This window comes from Suncus etruscus, chromosome 7, assembly GCF_024139225.1.
Source record: "Suncus etruscus isolate mSunEtr1 chromosome 7, mSunEtr1.pri.cur, whole genome shotgun sequence".
Classification (NCBI taxonomy): domain Eukaryota; kingdom Metazoa; phylum Chordata; class Mammalia; order Eulipotyphla; family Soricidae; genus Suncus; species Suncus etruscus.
Window position 1 is genome coordinate 80,953,169 of NC_064854.1, and position 6,185 is coordinate 80,959,353.

Below are 6,185 nucleotides of genomic sequence, written 5' to 3' on the forward strand. Positions count from 1 at the left end.
TTCCTGGAAGGGGGATAGGGGAGAGTATTTGGAAGGGGCAGAAAGGAAAAAAGGGGAAAATAAGATTAAATAGGGAAAAAAGGAAGAAGGAGTAGTGAGAAGAGAGGTGAAGAGTGGGGGGCATGTTATTTTGCTTGAATATGTTCAATGAATAGGCCTCGTAGTATAAGTCTGCAGGTCACAGTTTCTGCTTCAGTGGTCTGGCTGATCACATGGTTCAGGTCCTAAGAGAAGGTATACCCTAGAGATAAAGAATATGTTAAAAAGTTTTATCGAGACAATTTTGTAACACAACCTGGTTATGGCATCTTGTGTTGCTTAGCTCCGAGATGCCATCTTATGTTGTCCATCCTTTGTATCCAAGAATGCCCTTGGACAAGAAAAGCTGAGAGGTTACTTTAAATATATTAAGCTTAAGGCATTAACACCTATTATTTTGAAATACTTCCGTTGGAGTCAGTGATTTCCTGTGGTATTCTTTGCCTGTAACCTTGTATAAGATCCCTAAGAGATTATTATGAGCCTTTGCAGTAACAGGCTGATTACATACCTGTTGTCTTTATGCTGCTGTTTCTGCAGTTGCTGGTTTCTTTATAGTTTAATGTGTGGTCGAGAGTTTATGATGTTTCTCTTCCATGTGTTTTGGGCACTTCTGCCCAGTATATGTGTGATGTTACAGTGTTTGGAGTTTCTACCCTGTTAAGTCCTGTTATTTGATATTTGAATATTAGTTGTATATATGGTGTAGTTTCTAGGTGCTTCAGAATAGTGCTATCATCCTGTGTTTATCTTTCATCTTCTGGCTTAACATAATATGTTCTAGGTCCATTCATGTTGCTGCAAAGTCTGTGATTGAATCATTTCTTACTACCATGTAGTATTCCATTGTGTATAGATACCACATCTTAATGATCAACTCATCTGTTGTTCAGCATCGAGGTTGGTTCCAAGATTTGACTATTATATTGAGTGCTGTGATAAATAGTGGGGTGCACACATATTTTGGGATGGATGTCTTTTTGACTTGGGGGTGGACACCCAAGAGAGCAATTGCTGGGTCAAATGGCAGCTCAATTCTGAGTTCCTTGAGCACTCTCCAGACTGTTCTCTATAGGGGTTGGACTAGAGGGCATTCCCACCAACAGTGGATGAGAGTGCCTTTCATACTGCATCCCGGCCAACAGAGGCTGTTCTCATTATTTTTTATGTGAGCCATTCTCACTGGTGTAAGGTGGTACCTCATTGTTGTCTTGATTTGGATTTCCCTAATGATGAGTGAAGGTGAACATGTTTTCATGTGTTTGTTGGCCATCTTTTGATCTTTTTCAGTGAAGTGTCTTTTCATTTCATCACCCCATTTTTCTATGGCTTTATTTGGTTTTGTGGAGCTCATCTTTCTGAGTGCTTAGTATATTCTGGATATCAGTCCTTTATCGGACATGTTGAGTGCAAAGACTTTTTCCCATTCAGTTAACTGTATTCTTATGTTAAGTATGGTTTCTTTTGCCATGCAGAAGTTGTTTAGTTTGGTGGAGTCCCATTTGTTTATGTTTGATGCTAAAGTTTTTTGCCATTGGCAATCTTTCATCAAAGACTTTTTTGATATATAGGCCTTCGAGTGTTCTGCCTATTTTTTCTCAATAAACTTTATGGTTTTGAGTCTGATTTCAAGGACTTTGATCCATTTTGAGTTGAGTTTTGTATATGGGGTGAGGTATGGGTCAATTTTCAATTTCTTACAGGTGGTTTTCCAGTTGTACTAACACCATTTGTTGAAAAGATTTTCATTGTCCCATTTCAAGTTCTTGGCTCTATTGTCAAATATTAGTTGACTGTATGTCTGGGAGCTTATGTCTGGAAATTTGTTCTAACGCACTGGTCTGAGGCTCTGTCCTTGTACCAGTACCATGCCGTTTTCATCACGATGGCTTTATAGTATAGTTTCAGGTTAGGTAGCAAGATGCCACCCAGCTTCTTGTTTTTTAGTATGTTTGGCTGTCCTGGGTCTTTGTGGTTCCAGATGAATTTTATAATTGATTGTTCTAAGTCTTTAAAGAATGATGCCTGAATTTGGATGGGGATTGCATTAAATCTATATAGTAGTTTGGGTAGGATAGTCATTTTGACTATGTTGATTCTACCTACCCATGAGCATGCGATGTTCTTCCATTTCCTTAGATTCTCTTCAATTTCTTTCTGAAGTGTTTTGAAGTTTCCCTGGTATAAGTACTTCACTTCCCTTGTAAGGTTGATCCCTAGGTATTTAAAGTTTTTTGTTACTATTTTAAATAAAATTGAATTTTAATCTCTCTCTCCTCTACTTCATTATTTCTGTAGAGAAATGCTACTGTCTTTTGTGTATTCACTTTGTAGCCAGCCACTTTGCTGTATTGGTTAATGATTTATAGAAGTTTTACTGTGGACTCTTTAGGGTTTTCTATGTATATCATCATAACATCTGCAAAGAGTGATAGTTTGAGTTCCTCTTTCCTAATTTGGATTCCTTTGATTCCCTTCTCTTGTCGGATTGCTATTGCTAAGATTTCTAAGATTATATTGAATAAGAGTGGAGAGAGTGGACAGCCTTGCCTAGTTCTTGACCTTAGTGAAAATGCTTTCAATTTTTCACCATTGAGGATAATGTTGGCTGTGAGCTTTTCATAGATAGCTGTAATTATTTTGAGAAAGGTTCCTTCTAACCCTATTTTGCTGAGTGTTTTCAACATGAATGGGTGTTGAATTTTGTCAAACGCCTTCTCTGCATAGATTGATATGATCATGTGGTTTTTGTTTTTCTTGTTGTTGATGTGGTGTATGATATTGATTGATTTATGTATGTTGAACCAACCTTGCATCCCTGGAATAAAACCCACTTGGTCATGGTGTACAATCTTTCTGATGTAGTGCTGGATTGGGTTTGCTAAAATTTTGTTGAAAATTTTTGCATCTATGTTCATTTGTGAGATTGGTCTGTAGTTTTCTTTCTTGGTGCTGTCTTTGCTATCTTTAGGAATGAGTGTGATATTAGCCTCATAAAAGGTCTCTTTCCAGAGGGTTGGAAAATTTTCTGCTATTATTTCCCTGACCACTTTTTCTTTACCTTTCCCTGTTTCTTCCCCTTCTGGTATACCTACAATTCTTAGATTATTTCTTTTGTCTTTGTTTATTAAGTACTGGACTTTCTCTTCCAGTGGTTTGCCTTTTATTTCCTTGTTGGTTTCCTGTTTGGTTTTTGATTGCAGTTTTTCTTCGTGTTGCTCTATACGCTTTTTCAACTGTGAGATTCTGACTGTATGGCTTTTTACATTATTTACTATTTCCTTAAATTCATTTGTATGGAATTTCTCATATTCTGTAGCAGTTCTTCTCTTAGTTGGCTGACTTTTTCATCCATGGTTTTCTTGTACTCACTGGCTAGTGCTTCTTTCTTTTTATTTATCATGATTTGCATTTCTTTTTTTCATGGCTGTTTTCAAATCTTCATCTCTTGGATCTGTTCATTTCAGTGGACTTGGAAACTTGTTTGGGTTTCCTTCTGTATCTCCAGATGTTAGGGTCTTCCTTGGTTTACCCATATTTCTTTGCAATTCTTGATGTTGTCTGGTTTGCAGTGCCTTTCAATTAGAGCTCGCTTTTGACACCTGTCTAATTTGGTATAGGTATTTCTGTCTTATTTGCTATTTTGCTTCCAATTTTATGGGCTCTTAATTATTTAAGAAATTTGGATGTTAGTTCTGAGCTGGCTAGACCTATATGTTGTGTTAGGCTATATTCACACGGTGTGTGCGGATGGGCGGAGCTTCCCTACCTGGAGCACGCGGGGGAAACCATGCAGGAGGGGGCTGGCACCGTTTGTGGGGTCGGCGTGGGTGGTTGGGGCTTCCCTACCTGGAGCAGGTGGGGAAAAGCAAGCTGGAGGGGCTGGTGCCATTCACATGGTTGGTGTGGGTCAGTAGATTAAATTTAACTGAATAGAATATTTTAGCCAGAAGAAAACTTATTTGATATCATGCTAGGATTCCTGAGATTAGTAAATATGTTTAGCACTTATTGGTCTTTTCAGCTATTAAACAGTAATCCAAGGATACAGTTCCACATTTCCTCTAGAGCATTTACACTTATTCTGAGTAAATAGAGCAAATAAAGCTATGAATCATTTCCCCAGCCATTTTTTTAGTTGTTTGCTGGGAGCGGCTTGAGTCCCAGCAACTCTAGTGAGGTTAATACCCTACGACAGGGAAGTTGTTGAAAACGAACTGGTCAAATGGAATAATTATGAAATATATGATAAATGAAACAACACAATGTATGGGGACATATTTTATATTTATTCCATTTGACCGGTTTGTGTTCAACCACTTCCCTATCATATGGAATTTCCCCACTAGAGTTGCTGGGATGCAAGCCCTCCCAGCAGTTATTAATGCCTACTTATGACTAAGCATATCATGTAATTTGAGAGTTGGTAATCAGAGAGAGATCTTAGCATCTTCTAAAATTGAAGACTATACTGAGGAAAAAATGAAGTATGGAAGAAACTCTTGTATCTGTAAACCCAATTTTGGTTCTAGATTTTTTAAGAATGATTATACTCTTATAAAACCTTGTAAATGATACAGTATTGTTTCCAAGAATAAACAAACGCAGAAAAGTAGTTTTGAAACTGCAGTCCTCTTTGCATGGCAAGCAGACATGGGAACCATATGAGTCACCAAAAACTAAGTCTCAAACAATTTGAACAACACATATAAAGTGATGTTAATTAGAGCATTGCTTTACATGCAGCAGACCTGGGATGGACCTGGGTTCAATACCTAGCATCCCATATGGTCCCCCGAGCCTGACAGGAGTGATTTCTGAGTGCAAAGCCAGGAATAACACCTGAGCACATTTGGGTGTGGCCCAAGTCCCCCTAAAATTTAAAAATAAACATGAGAGATCAAAACTTGAATATGGGGCTCCCTGTGTGTGACACCAGGCGGGGAAAATCCGCGAAAGTACACCGGCCCAGTGGGGCTCAGCTGTGAAAGACTGTGAGTGTGACCTGTCTATGTCTGTCTACTGTCCTCTTGCGTGAAACTCTTGCGAGTGGGGCAAAAAGAGCCTCCAGAAACCTCGCTCGCCCAGACGCCATTTTCAGGGAGGGACTTCAGAGCATAAAAACCGGCTAACCTTTGCAAAAGCTGGCTCCCTGTGTGTGACACCAGGCGGGGAAAATCCGCGAAAGTACACCGGCCCAGTGGGGCTCAGCTGTGAAAGACTGTGAGTGTGACCTGTCTATGTCTGTCTACTGTCCTCTTGCGTGAAACTCTTGCGAGTGGGGCAAAAAGAGCCTCCAGAAACCTCGCTCGCCCAGACGCCATTTTCAGGGAGGGACTTCAGAGCATAAAAACCGGCTAACCTTTGCAAAAGCTGGCTCCCTGTGTGTGACACCAGGCGGGGAAAATCCGCGAAAGTACACCGGCCCAGTGGGGCTCAGCTGTGAAAGACTGTGAGTGTGACCTGTCTATGTCTGTCTACTGTCCTCTTGCGTGAAACTCTTGCGAGTGGGGCAAAAAGAGCCTCCAGAAACCTCGCTCGCCCAGACGCCATTTTCAGGGAGGGACTTCAGAGCATAAAAACCGGCTAACCTTTGCAAAAGCTGGCTCCCTGTGTGTGACACCAGGCAGGGAAAATCCGCGAAAGTACACCGGCCCAGTGGGGCTCAGCTGTGAAAGACTGTGAGTGTGACCTGTCTATGTCTGTCTACTGTCCTCTTGCGTGAAACTCTTGCGAGTGGGGCAAAAAGAGCCTCCAGAAACCTCGCTCGCCCAGACGCCATTTTCAGGGAGGGACTTCAGAGCATAAAAACCGGCTAACCTTTGCAAAAGCTGGCTCCCTGTGTGTGACACCAGGCGGGGAAAATCCGCGAAAGTACACCGGCCCAGTGGGGCTCAGCTGTGAAAGACTGTGAGTGTGACCTGTCTATGTCTGTCTACTGTCCTCTTGCGTGAAACTCTTGCGAGTGGGGCAAAAAGAGTCTCCAGAAACCTCACTCGCCCAGACGCCATTTTCAGGGAGGGACTTCAGAGCATAAAAACCGGCTAAACTTTGCAAAAGCTGGCTCCCTGTGTGTGACACCAGGCGGGGAAAATCCGCGAAAGTACACCGGCCCAGTGGGGCTCAGCTGTGAAAGACTGTGAGTG